Below are 17,371 nucleotides of genomic sequence, written 5' to 3' on the forward strand. Positions count from 1 at the left end.
GGGAGGCAGAGACAGAAGTCTGTGGGTACACAACAGTGTTACAAGTGCCCCAGATGCTGGGGGCACTGCTCAGTGTCACAGATGCCCAGGAGGCTGGGGGCATCGCTCAGGGTCACTGATTCCCAGGAGGCTGGGGGCATCGCTCAGGGTCACAGAGGCCCAGGAGGCTGGGGGCACCACTCAGAGTCACTGATTCCCAGGAGGCTGGGGGCATCGCTCAGGGTCACAGAGGCCCAGGAGGCTAGGGGCATCGCTCAGGGTCACTGATTCCCAGGAGGCTGGGGGCATCGCTCAGGGTCACAGAGACCCAGGAGGCTGGGGGCATCACTCAGTGTTGCAGACGCCCAGGGTACTGGGGGCTCCGCTCAGGGTCACAGATGCCCAGATGCCTGAGGTTCTGCTCAGCATTAGAGACGTGGGGAAGCTGGAGATAATGCTCAGGGTTGCAGGAAGCAGGATTTTTGGTTGGAGGGACCCCACACCCTCCTGAGACGCCTTCCTCCCCACAATCTCTTGGCCTCCATGGCTTGAGCCTGAACCGGCCCTGGCAGAGATCTGGCTATGCAAAGACAGAAGGCCTCTAGGCTGTGTCCTGATCACCTCATGCCAGGCTGATGAGCCTCCGTTCATGGCTCACCTCCAGCCTGCCAGTCTGAGTGGGGCGGAGCCTGCAGAGGTGAGCCTCCAGCATCAGCAGAATGAAACAAGGTTGGTGCAGGAATGAAGGGTGAGCCCCAGCAGAGCGTGGCCAGGGCACCGAGCCATAGGGCCAGCCGGGGAAACCACGTCCCCGATGTCAGGGGGATGGCAGATCAGCTCTCTCAGCCCAGCAGGGGTGAGGAAGCAGCAGTGGGTCAGAAGACCAGAGACCCAGGTCTAGACAGCCACATACCCTTGGGTGGGTCAGCTTTTTCCTTAAGGCTGCAGTTTCCTCCTCACAGCAAAAGGCAATTGGACAAGGGAAATCCTAAGGCCACTTCTAGCTTTTAGGGTCAGTGCTGAAATCAGTGACCTTGGCATTCTGAGAGGGACAGGTGACATATCGAAAAGGATGACCCCTAGCAGCTCGGCGCCCATGGGGAGAGGTCTTGGGTCTTCTTGGGTCAAGGGGGTGAAGGAAGGAGGGCTGGTTTCAAGCAGACCATCGGGGGGCAGCGATGGTGACCCAGGGGGTCTCGGGGGCGAGGGGACAGTGCAGGTGACAATAACTGTCAGTGAAGCACACAGGCGCTCCCCATGGTGGTCACAGCCCACATGCCTCAGGTCTGGCCTCTCACCGCACCACGGCTCCAAGCTGTGCATTAGCGGTCCGGGGAGGCCCATGGACCCTGATCACGGAAGGCCATTTTTCGGAATGTAGCCCCCATCAGTGGCCTCCCTGCGTGCAGGCACTTTGCAGTGTGACTTTGCACCCCCTCCCCATCGGCAGGTGGGAGTCTGTGAATCTGGGCTGGTCTTGAGACTTGCTCTGATCAATACCAAGTGGCGAAAGATAGGGCTGCGTGCCGCATTTGAGCCCAGGCCTCGGGGGGCTTGCACACTTCCGTTGTCCCTCTCAGATCCCTGTCTTCAACGACGAGGGCCAGCCCGGACTAGCCACCGGAGCATGCGAGGCAAGCAGCCCAGGCACCCCGTCACCCCAGCCGACAGCCAGCCGACCCTGAGCAGCACGGCCACCCAGCCGATCTGCGGAAACATGAGAATCCGGGGAAAAACCAGGAGAGCCGCCCAGCAGAGCCCAGCCTAAGCCGCTCGCTAACCTGTGGACTTGTGAGTTTAAGGAAGGGCTGTTGACCTTAACAACTGAGTTCGCGGCCGTGTGTTGGGCAGTAGGAACTGGTATTGCTGTGACTCAGCAGGCAGACGTGGGGTCCATCATCAGCGGTGTTGACCGTGTCCTGTCTTCCCCTTCGGCCCGGAGACAGGGAACACCACCAACCTGGCCCCTTGCCGCTTCGTGGGGCTGCACAAACAGTCCTAACCAGTCACTTCTGAGACAAGGCAGCACACCCTGACAACTGGAGGCATCGTTAGTCCCAACCTTGTGGCCACTGAGGGCCACCTCAAGATCAAGGTGAGTGTTGGGTCCCAAGGGGGACAGACTGAGGGAAAGCAGGCAAGACAAAGTGCTGGGGTGGACAGTAGGTTCTTGCCCCGGGGAAATCTCAGGGTGTCCAGAGGGCACTACACAACTGAGGGCTCTAGGTATGGATTTGCCCATTTGCCCCCAGGCCTAGGCCTACACTGGTCTACTGTTCTCACACTGCTGTACTAGGAAGTTACACAAACTGGGTGTTTATTCAGCCCTTCACAGGATGAACCAGGGCAGGGTAAGACTGAATAAAGGTTATACTGGGCAGGGCTCATTCAATTATAGACAGCTCAACTCAACTCAACTTAAACGAAAATGGGATCTAGTTGCTATTTAATAATGAAAAACTCAGGTGGAACTCAGGCCTGGCTTGATCCAGGTGTTTATGCTAGTATAACCATTTTCTGGGTCTCTGCCCCTGCTCTGCTCTCCTGCCTGCTGAACTCATTCCCACGTGATGGCCAATAGGCCAGCAGCAATGGACCTTCTACCAGTCTGGCATCCCTGATGAAAGAGATGGCCTCTTTCCCAAACATTTTATCGGCATCCCTGGGCCTGGCCCTTCCTGGTTCCTGTGGGGTCTCCTGCCACCCCCTTTGTTGATCATCGTGCCCAGAGGAATGCTTCCATTGGATGGACTTGTCACGCACTCAGACCTGGAACCAAGGGTCTTTCCCACCCATACTATGTAGACTGAGAATGGTGGGAGGATGGGGGTGGGACTATTTCCCCAAAGGACCATCCAGGTGCAGGCGGATGGTGGGAAAGTTGGGTCAGGAAGGAAAACCGCCTTGTCTGTGGCTACTTGGGCTCTTCTCTTCAACGTGCTCTAACCCTTGCAATGAACATGGGATCACAGATGTCTACTTTGAGATCCTAATTTCAATTCTTTTGGGAACATACCCAGAATTGGGATTGCTGGGTCATATGATGTTTCTGTTTTTAATCTTTGGAGGAGCCTCCATATCGTTTTCCATAGTGGTCACACCAATGTACATTCCCACCGATGGTGCACAAGAGATCCAGCGGGTCCACACCCTCGCCAACGCTTCCCATATTTTGGTGACTTGATCACGGCCATCCTAACAGAGGCAGTAAATCCCTGTAGTTCTGATTTACATTTCTCCGATGATTAGTGACCCTGAGCATCCTTTCATATACCCGTTGGCCATTTGTATGTCTTCTTTGTAGAAATAGCTGTTTAACTCCTTTGCAAAATTTTTAATCAGGTTATTTGTACATTTGTTACTGAGTGGGAGGAGTTATTATATATTTTGGATATTGACTCTCTATCAATATAGGGTTTGCAACATATTTCACATCAGCCAAGATGTGGAAAGAGCCTAATGTTCAACAGTCTAAACGCATAAAGAAGAACCACACACACACACACACACACACACACACACACACACACGATGAAGTATTTATTCAACATTAAAAAAAAAAAAAAGGAATCCATCCATTTGTGACAGCATGGATGGGCCTGGAGGACATTATGTTAAGTGAAATAAGCCAGGTACAGGAGGACAAAGGCTGAAGTCGTCAAACAGCTACAAGCAGAGAGGAGAAGGGTGGTTGCCTGGGACTTGGTGGAAAGGGCAGTGGGGAGATGCTGCTCAATGGGTACAATGTTTCAATTATGCAGGATTCTTGAGTTCCAGGGATTTGCTGTGCAGTACTGGGTCTGCAGTTAGCAACAGTGTTGTGCACTGAAAAATTTAAGAGGCTAGATCTCGAGATAAGTGTTCCTGCTACAAAAAAAAAAAAAAAAAAAGGACAGATCATAAAGTTAATTAATTTTTTAAAAAAGTTATTTCTAGGATTCTGTGATGATAGTATTTGAAAGGTTTTCAAAATTTTATTTCCTGTGATCCCCCTCCCCCCCTTTTTTTTTCATCTTCAATCAATAATCACACAAACTTGCTCTAACTTGTTTCTGGCTTATGCTGCAGTATTAATTCTTACAGTATTCTATACTATTAATACTTGGGTACCTGACCCACTTCTGGCCCTGCCCAGGGCCATCCCCAGTGTCACCAGGACCATAAGTTATGACACTGATTATGTTTTCAAGTTGAGCCTTTGTGTCTAAGCAGCAGGAGTCACTGCGTTCATGAGCAGTAGAGAGTCTGCCCAAGGGCAGGTGACTGGAGAGACAGAGCTCCCAGCTTTGTGGGTTTTGTTCGGTTCCTGGAGCGGATGATGTTCTGCCCTCCCTACGGTGGTCCCTGAAAAAGCAGCGCTGGGCAATTTCTTCACCGGCTAGGTCTGACCTGCTGTATATTTTCTCCCGCATCACGCTGCTTTCTTTCAGACCAAGATGCTCAGCCCTGGATGAGCTCGGCCTCGCTCTCTGGCCCACGTGAAGGTTGACTGAATCCACCTGTGCAAGGGAACACGTGCGGGTCCCTGGGCCGGCGCTGATGTGCTCTACCCCGAAACTGGGTTTCCAGACGATGTCTAGAGCGCTCGTCTTGCTCTGGAAGTGGAATGTGCTGGATAGGATGCCTGTGCCCTGTTGCACTGGGGGGCCGTACGTGAAGCGTGGTGCCCGCGTTACATTCAAAAGGGTTAGAAGCGGAGGCTGGATGCCTTCTAAAGGCTTCTACAGGGAAGGGCAGCCAGTGGGGCAGATTCAGTGGACGCCGGGAACCAGCCAGCGGAGGAGCTGGCCTCCTGCCCACGGGGTCGGACGGCAGTGACTCCAAGAGCAGATATCACTGTCACCACGGCTTGAGAGACCCACACTGCGCCCCAACGTGGGACATTGCACATCCGGCTGACTTGAAATGACCCCTGGGAGCACGGGCGTGGGGAGAGGGGTGTGGAGGGCACCCGGCACGGGGTGGTCAACACCATTCCATCACACTTGCCCCCCTCCGGCCCCTTCCCGACCCCAAATCTCTCCTGGGCTAGGGTAAAAATTCCTTAATGCCCCTCTCGGACCGGGGCTGCTCTCCTGCCTCGTCCCCACACCCCCCTGCTGCCCGCAGTGAACACCTACCCCTTCTCCATCGGACAAACTTCTCTGTGACTAGGAAGGTGTAGGGCACATGTGATATGTCCTTCCCTGAGAGTCACTACCTCAATGGCTTTCAAACAACGATTCTGGAAATCTGTTTGACTTGACAGACTGACTTGATAGCTTGGTTTAGGAGAAGGGCAATATTCATTCATTCATTCATTCATTCGTCGGGTTAATAGTAATTGAGCAGCACCTGCTTTGTGGTGGGTGGTGGGTTACAGGCAGGGTGGGGCGGGGGGGCTCTCAAAGAAACAGGTTGTCGACCATCTCTGAAGCTTGGGGACACCTGGGGACACAGCCCGGTGCAGTGGTAGGGTCTGGGGCTCTCTGTCCCCCGTTTTGGGACAGAGCCAGATGCCAGGGTGAAGGCAGTGGGCACCCAGCTGCTGTCGGTGCGGCACCCCTCCCGAGCCTTTCCCTGCATTTGGTGGTGGCTCGGGGCTCAGGGTGCTCCCAGCCCGCTTTGCTCCTCTCCCCTCCTAGTGGCCGCGTGTCACCGCCTGGCAGAGACCCTTTGTGAGGATCCCAGATGCTGAGCTCCAGAATCCATTTGAATCGCCGTGATGCGTCATCTCTGGTGGGTCCCGTGGATTGGATGCCGATTGGCTATGCCCGTAGGTGAGCTTGTTGGAGCCTTTCTTCTGCCTCGCAGCTACACCAAAGGCAGACTGGCCTGGAGGGCAGGCGAGGAAGCGGTCTGGAGACCCGCAACAGGACACGGTTCCCCAGGTGGCCCAAGGACCCCCAGCCACCCTCCTGCGTGACGAGCTGCCACTTGGGGTTTGCGGGATTCTCTTGCACTGGGTCACAGAGCCCTTGAGGGCAGGGGCCTTAGGCCGTTTACCTCATCACTGTTTGTCAGCACAGGGCACAGGGCACAGCCTGTGCAGGAGTTTGACAAATGAAGGAGTGAGTGATTTCTGGAAACACAAAGCTAACCTCTGCAGGGGAGACATCTGCCAGGTTTCCCAGCTTCCCGTAAAGTGAACGTGCTGCCAGGGCGTTTCTTGGCCTCTGCTCCCGGGGCCTCACTAAGTGCTCACCACCCTCCCTAGAGCCTCCTGATAGAAGCTTCCATCCAAGAGGAGAGCAGGTGCAGTGGCCTGGGGGTCAGAGGCCGGCTGGCCAGTGCTGGCTCTGCTCCCACCAGCCCGTGGGTCCGGCCATGGGGTCCCTGGAGGCAGATGAGCGGCTCCCGTTGGTGGCTCAAGGCACCAAAGCCCCTCAGCTGCGACGCCCGGGCTGGACCTCTTCCCCAGAGCTGGGCAACGCCCAGGGGCTCGGCCCGCATTGTGGTCCGCTGGTCTGCCTTTCCGGGCGGCACCTGCAGAAGGTCCCCGGCATTGAGTTATTGCTCTGGGTTCATCCCTTCCCTTCTCTTCCGTTGTGTGAAGTCCATTATCGGATTCAGGGAAGCCAACCCGCGAGAACCGAGGCTGGTTCCCAGAGCTCAGCTTCCTATGCCAGCCGGCCTGTCCTCACAGAGGAAAGTGAAAGGGGGTGGCCCCCTGGGGTAGTGGGGGCTGCGCAGTGCTTCTCAGCCTGGGGGAACCCCTTCCCCTGGGGACCTCTGGCCTCGTCTGGAGACGTCCTTGGTTGTCACGACTGCTAGGGGGTGGGGAGGGGCGGAGGTACAGGCATCTGCTGAGCGGGGGCCAGGGATGCTGCTAAACTTCGTGCGGTGCACAGGACGGCCCCACTGTGGAGACGATCCAGCCGAGCAGTAGCACCAAGGCTGAGACCCGCTGTGGCTCATCTGGCCACGCGGTGTGCTCCGTGGCGGCTGTCAGACCCTGTGAGGGTGCTTTTATGACAGTCACCTGGACAGAGCACGTTGGACAGGCAGCGGGCGCCCCCGTCCCGGCCTCCGGTGGCTGTGCAGCGGCGGTGGGACCTTGCAGGTGGGCTGGGCTGGGAGTTAGAATGGCATCGTCCACACTCTGCCAGGAGGTCCAGCTCAGACGCCGGAGGTAATGGAAATCTTCGCAGAAGTCCAAAGTGCTTTACAAACACCAAGCAGGTTTTTTTTTTTTTTTCTGGGTGGTTTTTATCAACTCCTGCCCAAGGCCGTGCAAAAGCATGGCATCTAAGGGACCTCCGGCCTGGAACCCAACCCTTCCCCATCAGAGCAGTTCCCAGCAGAGACAATGCCATTTGCGTGAACCCATTTCTGACTGAGGCCGCACGTGTGGCTTGCAAGCTGTAAGCGTCCGGCCGCGATTCATGAGTGGCTTTGATCACTGGGACCCCGAAGTGCTTCCTGCTTGGCTGTGGCGCTGCCCCGCCTTCGTTTTCCCGCGGAAGGTCCGCCGTCTGTACGTCAATCACGACCCCCCTCTGCTCACTTTGAAAAGTTTCCTTTATCTCGCTAGAAGCCTCTGGTTTCCTGGGAGTGGTCTACCTCTGAGATGCTCTGCTGTTTTCGAGATTGTTTGTTGTGTGTGTGTCCCTGGGAAGCTCGGTTCCAGGAGGAGGAGGTCAGAGGATTGGAGGGGATTTGACCGCTTTGCGGATGGCCGTGGGAGCTGTCTGAGGTGCAGCATCCGGGGCCCGGGGGCCTGGCACCAGAGCTCAGTGCTCAGCGGCTGGTGCGGGTTTGGGGAGGGCACACGGGTGGGTGGAAGGAGCCCAGGCTGGCGTTCTGCAGGCAGGATCTGACGGACACACGAGGGAGCTGAGTTTGGCTGGGAGGGAAGTTGAGGGTCCGCTGGACATAGGCTGGTTGAGCCGGGAATGAAGACAGAGACCGACTGGAGGCAAGGGAGGGAGAGGGTCCAGGAGCCCTACAGGGCTGAGGGGTAGCAGGACCTGGAGAGAAGGGCAGGAGAGGAGGGGAGAGCAGAGGGGAGGTTTGTCACCACCAAGAGGATCCAGCCCAGCCCAAGTCTGGATGAGGCCCCTGGACAGGTGACTGGGAGAGGGGGTTACCAGGCTGGGGGTGCTGGGGTTGAGACTGTGATGTTCTCTTCTCTGCTCCCCAGGAGACCAGGGATCAAAGGTGGGTCTGGGAGCTTTAAACACCCGAGAGGGGGGGGGTCTCGGTTTAGGGGAGCTGACAACTAAGTCCCCGGGGAGAGTGTGAGTGTGCAGCTGAGAGGCGGGGTGCACCCTGGCTGGGGGACAGTCTACTCTTTGCACACAGCCGAGGATGCCACCATGGACAGGTCTCGCCGTGGCAAACTGGGGGCACGGTGCCTGTCACAACAGAGGCTCCAGCATGATGCCCAGAGGCGTGACGGGCACCGTGGCGATAGCTGAGCCAGGTGACCCCAGAGGAAGCTGCCAGCCCAGGCCTGGCCAGCTGCGTGCTGTGACGGCCGTGTGCCCCACGTGGAGAGGCGGCCAGAGTGATAGCCTTGCTGCTGACTTACAGGCAATCTGGCTCAGCCCCCTCTCCCCACCTCTGCCCTCCGCTTCCCAGCTCATCGGGACACCCCAGCTCATGCCTTAGGGCGTGAAGGCCACGCTTTGGGCTGCGTGCAGCAGAGTGCGTCCAGACGGTGACGGGAGACAGGCTGGCCCTGGGCGGACGTCGGCCAGAGGGTGAGACAGGACGAGCCTGAATGCTGTTGCCGCAGCTTCTCCACGGGTTTTGTGGCCCAGCAAGGTCATGGCCTCCTCTGCCTGGGGTGGCATCTGTCTCCCCATTTCCCAACCGCCTCCCCGTTGAGGAGGGACGGTGGAGGCAGGGCTTCCGAGGGGAGGTTTGGAGCGAAGAAGCAAGGCTCCGCGTCAGACGGACCGGAGTTTGGAGTCTCCTCCTCCCGGGTGAATTTCTGAGGCTCTCACGCCCCGTGCCTGCCCGCGAGGCTGGCCTGGGAGATGGCTGTTGCCAGGACAGCACGGCCACCTGGACCCGCCTCCTTCATGGGCCGGGGGGGGGGGGGGGCGCGCGCTCGTGTCCTATTTGCAGCCCTGGGGTCTGGCGCGGTTCCTGGTGCAAAGCAGCATCACTCCCCGAACTGCATCCCTCTCCAGGGACCCTTCTTCTTTCCTGCACTGTCAACCCTTCCGGAAAGTTCTATCAGTATCGCTTGAGCCCTGACATCACTTGGCTACCTCTTCTTGGGCCTCTACTTCTTGTATGGGGTGGGGCTGTCTCTTAGACACCGGAAAGGGTCTCTGACCCCTAGAAAATAGATATGTGGGGGACCAGAGAGCCCACGTGAGATACAGGTGGCCCCCTAGGAAGGATGGAGTTGAGTCCCCCCAAATTCATAGGTTGAAGCTCTAACCCCAGCGTGACTTCCTTTGGGGAGGCAATTAAATTGGGAAGAGGTCATAAGGGTGGGGCCCTAACCCAGTGGGATCCATGGATCTGTGTCCTTCTGAGAAGAGGAAGAGACACCAGGACCTGCTCTCTCTCCAGCCACACAAAGGACTGATTGCAGGCTCAGCCAGAAGGCAGCTGTCCACAAGCCAGGGAGAGAGGCTTACAGTGACCAGCCCCGATGGCACCTCGGTCCGCCTTGCAGGCTCCAGAACTCCGAGAGGGCAAATGTCTGTGAATGAGCACCCTGGCCAATGGCAGTCCCAGCTGAGACTGTGAAAGTCCACCCACAGCTTACGTTGTCCTCTGTCCTGCAGCCAAGGGACCTCGGACTGGTTTTGTTTGTTTGGGGCTCTCTTGGCAGCTTCCATAGAAGCAAGGTGCTCCTTTCCTGGGATGCTCCGGCTTGGCAGCTGTCCGAGGCGGCCCCCAGGGTGGGGACGAGCCAGGCAAGGTGGGTGGAGTTCTCTTCTGCTCTCTGATAGCTTTGGAGAGTGGCCCTAAGGGCCGGTGGGGAGACAGCTGCGGGGGCAGGAGAGTGGTGCCCCCGCCTTGCCCCCGGTGCGCTGTGGCCACGGGCAGTGAGTTTGTGTTTCCCTCAGTAATTTATTTTGATTCTGGCTTCTCCGTTGACACAGGTAGCTGTGAGCCCAGAGGCCCTGCGTACGGCCTGCTGAGCAGTTCAGTTCCTCCGGTGTCCCCCTGCGGGAAGATGTTGGTTTTCGCTGCACCTGCCATCTGGACTCTTTGCCGTTCGGAAAACCGTGTGTTGGCAAACGGAAACTGCAAGGACGCACAGTCCCTCGGAGTCCGTGGTGTGCTCCGGGGGAGAGGGGACTTGTTCTCTTCATACAGTTCCACTTAACAAATATTTATGGGTGCCTGTCAGGTGCTCAGGTCTTACTCCAGATGCTGGAGAGAAGCAGGTAAACCAGTCAGAGAACATCTGTGCCCACGTAGCTTCTGTTTTAGTCGGGAGAGGGTGCAGAAAATGAACACCTACAAAAATACCTAATGGGGATACATATTCCAAAGAAGACAAAATGGGGTGTTGTGATGGTAGGGGTGGAAGAGGTCAGGGAGGCCTCTCAGAAGAGGGAGGCAGGAGCTGAGATCAGAACGTCAAGATTGAAGCAGCCAGGTGAGGATCCGGAGAGGGCACGCCAGGCAGAGGGAGAGCAGTGCCAAGGTCCTGGGGTAGGAATGAGCTTGGTGTGTCGGAGGAACCCGAGGCGGGGGAGTGAGGGAAGAGGGGGAACATTAGGTCAAGTGGGAGCCAGGGGTCCCCGTGGGTTGGCTGAGGAGTTTGGAGGCTCAGGACAGCAGGAAGCCACGAGCAGGCTCAGGCGGGACGGGCTGATGACATTTTCAGAGACTCCCTGGGGCTGCTATGAGGGGTGAGCTCAGAGGGCAAAAACGGAAGTCCCAAGCCCGTCCTTCTCCTCAGCCCCTGCTCCCTGTCTGGTCCAGGCTGCAGCATCTCACTGGGCTTCTCTCCCTCTCCCTTTCTGCAGCCTCCTACCTGGTCTCCCTGCTTCCACTCTTGCCTCTCTAGGGACTGGCTCTAACGGGGCAGCCAGGTGCCCCCATTCATTCCTCATCTCGAACCCCCCGGAGGCTTCTGCCTCACCTGCAGAAAAGCCAGAGTCCCCATGGGGGTCTGAGGGACCACATGATCTCTTCTCCCCACTCCCTGCCCCTTCCCCTCCCCAACCATCTCCTGAGGTCACCACCCAGACTTCCTTTAGGCCTCTTCCCCGCACCCAGCTCTTTCCACCCTCCCTTTCCTCCTGGCCCTTGTAGCCATAGCTCCCGTGGCTGGTGTCTCTACTCCCGGATTAGGGCACAGGTCAGGGGCTTCTGTTTGGTGCCCTGCCACCTCCCAATATGTAGACCAGCCCTCAGCCCCCAATGAGGGTTCAGTCAGTACCTATGTGCTGTTGTCAAAGTCCTGACTTGGAAGGCAAAGGGGGGCTTGTTCCAAGGAGGTCCTTGTGTATGGGGAAGGATCCGGATGGACCTGAAGACAGCCCACAGGGCTTGCTGTCCTCTCGGGGGTGAGGGTCGCCAAGGGGCCAACATTCTTGCAGGGTTTTGCTTGAGCCGTTGAGACCATGGTGCATGGAGGCACGGTGTGCACGTAAGGGAGATGGGGAGGGAGCCCATGGGGCAGGCAGGGGTCCAGGGTTCTGCCCGGCCTGGAGAGGTTTGAAACCTCACTATCTGCACCAAGTTGCTGTGGAAGGAGGCAGCTGGTTGGAACTCTGAGACTCAGGAGGGCCATTAAGGCCAGAGGTAACAGCTGCAGGTCAGTGGCCCAGATGTTTTATTTGGATCAGGGCCCAGTGAGATCCCAAGGAAAGATCAGGGATGCCAAGGTCAAGCCAGGGAGGGCAAGTCCACACATGTGCCTGGGGCATGTCAGCATTTCAGGCAAACGAAAAGGTCCTCACCGGTTACGCACGTCTTTGTCCTCTGCTCTGGGGCCTGCCTTTTCAGGCAAGCTACCTGGGTCTGCTCCGCAGCATGTGTCCCGGGAATGACTGTGAGATAAAGTGGGGAACAGTGTGTGAGGGGGGCGCTCCACCCCCCTGGGGACAGGATGAGTGAATGTCATTGCCCACACTGCACTGGGTCAAGGACCCCAGAGACACATGCCCTGGTCATATTGTCCTCTCTCACACCCGGCCAGGGGTGGCCGGACTTCAAAGTCACCTTCCAAAGACTGCATTAACAAACTGGGATGTGTGTCCCGGGGCTTCGAGGCCATTTGTCGCTCCTGGGTCTCTTCAGTGAGATCTCCCTGTTCTGAAACACACCAAAGACTTCCTCTGTCCCACAAGTCCTGCACAGTGCCAGCCGAGGACTCCCCAAAGGTGAGGCCAGGAGGGCTGCAAGCCGGTTTCCTAGGAAACGTTAAATCAGCCCCCTCCTCCCTCCAAATCCCACTCTTTCAATTTTCTTCTGGTGGACTGGTATTTTCACTGTGATTCTGTCCCAGGCCTTCTGACCTAATTCCAATTTACTTGTTGGAGTTTCTTATTTCCTCTCGACACTGACTCTGATACACGAGGCTGTTTTATCACTGGGTGGTTTTAATTTTCATACAGAGACTTGTGGTTTCCCATTTTCTGTGTTTCCTTTGAGTTTCAGCCAACAGGAGCATAACGCCTATGAAAGGCACACGGATTCCATGGGCTGTTTGTTGAATTATTCAAAGTGCTCCTTTATTATTCCCTTTGTGTCAGTCTATGTGGCTTCTTACCAGAGGCATGACTTACATGGTAGGCTACTGTGTGTCCAGTATGGATGATCTTGAGGGGACAAGCAGAGGGAATGCAGCTTTGCCCCAGGAGAAGGTTGCTATCAGCACAGCCAGAGAACATTCACAGGATCCAAGATGGCCGATGCAAACCCCTTGGCCCAGTTGGTCAGTGGGATGCTGTGAAGGACGACTCTCAGCCAGAGCAGAAGTAGAAGCAAGCTCATGGGATGGGAAATTCTTGGTATTGTTGGATTTTGGATTGGTTCATTCATATAGACAATAAATATGTGCTAGACACATACTTGCATCTGTATATTTGCATTTCTGTGCTAAGAATGTAAGAAGGGGGGCATTCATCCACTTAGACACCATCTATCCATTTATCAGTCTTTTCATCCATCCATCCATCCATCCATCCATCTATCCATCCACCATTCATCTACCCATCCAATATCCATCCATCCACCCATTCACTGTCCATCTATCCATCCATCCATCCACAGTCTTTCCACCCATCTACTATGCATCTATCCATCCAACCACTATCCATCTATACTCTATCCACTATCCATCCATCCATCCATCCATCCATCCATCCATCCCTCCCTCCATCCATGAGTACCTATATGCTAAGCATTCTTTGAGGTACCAAGAATTTGGCAGTAGAAAAACAAACAAACCCACAAACCTTCCTTGAGGTTTCATCTTGGTGGTCAAGACAGATGAAGTTAACTTATAAGAGCACAGAGGATAGAGTCCAAAGGACATAAGATCTTCCGCAAATAACTAGTACCTGTTAGATGGTGATAGCTGCTGTAGAAAATTAAACAGACTGATGGCACAGAAGACGGCTGAGGGGACAAGCAGACCGTTCTCCCAATAACAGGGCCACCTAGAGCCTGAGCCGGTAGGAGACTCAGTCCATACTTCTACCCAGGAGTGAATGGTGACTTCAAATGGGTGTGTAGGACAGGATTGGCCACAGCCTACCCTCAAGTAATAACCAGGGCCAGCCTGTTGGGGCCCAGTGGCATTGCCTGTCACATGAAGGGGTGGCCAGCCTGTATTTTCAGTGCATCAGGACACAGACTGAATGAATAACACCGCTGGCCAGCAACCAGCCAGTCTGAGGGATGGGGCTAAGCAAGGCTCCCTTTTCCCTTCTGTGGCTGCACAAATCAATAAAGGATTAGACTCAGCTCTTGTCATTGGCATTGATTGATTTGGGAATTTCAAAGGATGTTAATTTTAAGACGGCAGCATTGGGGATATTTCATTATATCCCATTAGGACATTGAGAGCATCAAGTATTTTAATCTGGGGTCCTGAATTATTTAGGGTCCAGCATTGACATGTCTAATGAAATATGCTTCCTCTTCTTTGGGGGGTTCCATATCTGGCTATGGAAATTATTCATTAACAGAGAGAGAAAGAGAGAGAATGCCCTTATATTAGAGCCATTAAAATGTTCTATTCTGATGATCTATAAAGGGAAAAAACACTGATCAGACTCTACCAGGCACACTGGAACATTTGGAATATCATTAATTTTAATGATCTGTTCCAAAATCACAGAGCTACTAAAATAAAACTTCAAGTGTGGGGGGAGAAAAGGAAATGCATTCTAAATTATTGCTAATGAGTGGGAAATATTTAAATCATGCTAAATTGACCTTAAAGTTTTGCCTAATACTCTCATCAGACACAGATTATTTTATTTCATGTCAAGTGTCCTCAGCTCGTCCAAACCTCTGTCCTGTTTGCCAGTGTTACAAGTCTCCTTGCAGCAAGGCTCTGTTTATCTTTATTCTATCCACAGACCCTTAGCTAGCAGGACCTTGCAACCAGAAAGAGGGTGTCTCAGCTTTTATAAGCATTTAAGGATCAACTCTTTGAATGGGTCGATTCTGACCAGCACAGAGGGTTTAATAAGTGCCTTGTGAGCCATAGCTTGTGCATACGGCTCCGAAAGCTTTGGAGTGCCATCAGCTCAGCGACACAGAGGGCACGTCGTTTCTCCCTTTCCCAGAGGCCTTTGGCTATGTGGTCAGGTTGGACAGGGGGATAGAGAGTGTGTGGGTGTTGAAAACGGTCTTGCTTATGCTGTTGTGGTGACTTCCAAGGAACAGAGGTCAGTATCATTAGACAGTAACCAAATGGGTCAAGCATCATTTCCAGGGTGGAGGGATTGGAAATTGGAAAAGCCTTTATCCCTTTGGTCAATATCACAGCAAGCATCTGCTGGGTGTAGAGTAGCGGTAGAGGGAGTGGGAAATCAGAAACATCAAAGTCTGATGAGAGTCTGGCACCAGCCAGCTGTGTCACCCAGAGCAGGTGGCTTTGCCTCTCTGAATGGTGGTTTGGGCTCCTTCCTCACCCTTCAGGATTGAGACTAAATGCCACCTCCTTAGAGAGGGCTTCTGGGACCACCCACCTGCATAGTGGAGGATGTCTACGTGGTTTTTATCATATCACCCCCCATGCTTCTTTCCTAATACAGGTGGTTCCCCACTTACTACAGTTTGACTTAGGATTTTTCCACACTACCATGGTGTGAAAGTGATACACATTCAGTAGATACTGTACTTTGAATTTTGAACTTTGATCTTGTCCCAGGCTAGTGGATATGCTGTCTGACACTCCGTCCTGACGCTGGGTCGCTGCCGGGAGACCCAGCTCCCCGTCAGCCACGCGATCACAGGGGACTTACAGCAACCGGTGAACTTATAACCATCCTGCACCCGTAACACCTTCCTGTTTTTCACTTTCAGTACGGTATTCAATAAACTACATGAGGCATTCAACACTTTATTATAAAGTAGGCTTTGTTGTAGGATTAGCCCAACCGCAGATGTAACATAAGCATTCAGAGCACATTTAAGGCAGGAGGGGCTAAGCTACGATATTCAGTAGGATAGGTGTATTAAGTGCATTTTCAGTGTAAAGATACTTTTAGCTTATGGTGCGTTTATGGGACATAGCCCTATCGTGAGAGTATGTAGGATAGTTGCTTGCTACTTAGTTTTTGCCTTTTCTGCTTAAATGCAAAGTCCACATGTACAAGGACTCTGTATTTCTTGCGAATGCCAGGATCCCTGGTGTCTGTAACTGTGCTGGGTACCTAGCAGGTGCTTAGTAAAGAGGGTTTGAATGGAGGAAGGTGCATGAATGGCTCTAAATGCACCCTCTGGTTCACCCACTAGAGTAATGTGGAATGCACCTCTACACACGTCCAAGCTTCCTGGACCAAGCGTGTTCCCCGCTGGTTTATAGCACAGACAGGAAGAATGATACTACTACCAATGCCCCATATTGATACAACACGGGGCTCTGTTCACTTATATTTGTATTTCTGCTCTTCTCCGGTCACCATGGCAACCCTGCCAGACGAGCCTGAGAGTTCCCACTTAAAAAGCGTAACTAAGACATAGAAAAGTTAAGGGACTTAGAGCTAAAGCCACCTTGATAGTGCAGCAAGTCCTAAATTTCAGGACTCTTGACATTTAATCCAGTCCTCTTCTCACCCCTGCCCCACAGGCTCCTTCATACTTTGAATTATCTGTGCACTTAGAACAGACTAGCAGTAAATTTAAAAATTCATTGTTTTCACTTACAGCACACAGCGGCTGTAGGTGGGAATTTTTCAGTGTTTGTCTCTAAACGGGTCTGTGCACACCCATGCAGACACAGGTGCACACACACTATAGTTTCTGCCACGTCCTATAAATGGGGTGTTCTGGTTGGGGCCTGAGGCTTTTAGGGGGTGTGTGTCACCTACCAGAGAGCCTGGAGCTTCCGAAGGCAGGTCTGGCCATGGCCAGTGGAGCTCGGGGTGATGGACTCTGTTTGTATGACAGAGCCAGCCCTGTGTGCATCCAGCAGGGATCCCCCATTGGGACTGGCTCTGTGTTCTCTTTCCACAGGGATGGGCACGGGGAGAGCCTGGGGACACCCGAACTACATACACAACAACTGAAAACTGCCCAGTGTGAGATATTGCAAGGTGGGCCAAGGAAATGAAGTCTGCCATCAGGAGAACAAGTCAGGGCTAACCTTCAAGGCCGCTTGGAGGACAGCCATCCCAAGTGGAGCCATTCTGGATCAGCCAGCCTCTAGTTGATCTGTCAGTGACCAGAAGGGCTATGGGTGAGAGCAGGTGAGCTCAGCCGAGTCCTTCCCAGAGCAACAAAACTTCCTAGTTGACCTATGGACTTGCCAGCTTAATGAAAGCCTGTTGTTTTAGGCTGGTGAGCTCTGGGGTGGTTTGTCACACGGCATTAGCTAGCTGATACATGCCCCTGTCTGAATGCATGCTACAGGCACTGTGTGTGCAGTGCAAGCCCTGTGAACACTAAGTGGAGATCCACTTAGCCAACTGGGAGGGATTTGGAGGAAACGGTGAAGCAAGGGTGGGGTCGTCACGTATGTAGGCTCTGAGGGTGCGTGCGTGCCTAGAAGCATTCCTGCCGGAGGAAACCGCGAAGCAGAGGTCGAGGGGCTCAGCCACAGGCACGCAGTGGGTCCAGGGAGAGCAGAGGCTGGGGGCACTTTCCCGGCCAGCTGCCTCGCCTGACTTCAGCCAGGAAGCCCTTCTCGGGTAGGTCGAGGGTATGCAAACCACAACTCTCCCCACTTCCCCCTCCGCAATCTGCTGAACAAGATGTAAAATATTCTTTGGGAAGATCATGGTCATTATTTACGGTGACAAGATGAAAC

At 54.3% G+C, this 17,371-nt stretch overlaps 1 long non-coding RNA gene across 1 annotated transcript; it reads left to right on the forward strand.

Moving 5' to 3' along the window:
- The first annotated feature begins 1,565 nt into the window (after positions 1 to 1,565).
- LOC132672942 (uncharacterized) lies at positions 1,566 to 13,296 on the forward strand. Its single transcript, XR_013557732.2, has 4 exons — positions 1,566 to 2,074; positions 4,410 to 8,663; positions 9,490 to 9,844; positions 10,029 to 13,296. It is a non-coding gene; the product is annotated as an uncharacterized LOC132672942 (long non-coding RNA).
- Positions 13,297 to 17,371: the final 4,075 nt, after the last annotated feature.

Source organism: Panthera onca, chromosome C1 (genome assembly GCF_046562875.1).
Source record: "Panthera onca isolate mPanOnc1 chromosome C1, mPanOnc1 haplotype 2, whole genome shotgun sequence".
Lineage (NCBI taxonomy): Eukaryota > Metazoa > Chordata > Mammalia > Carnivora > Felidae > Panthera > Panthera onca.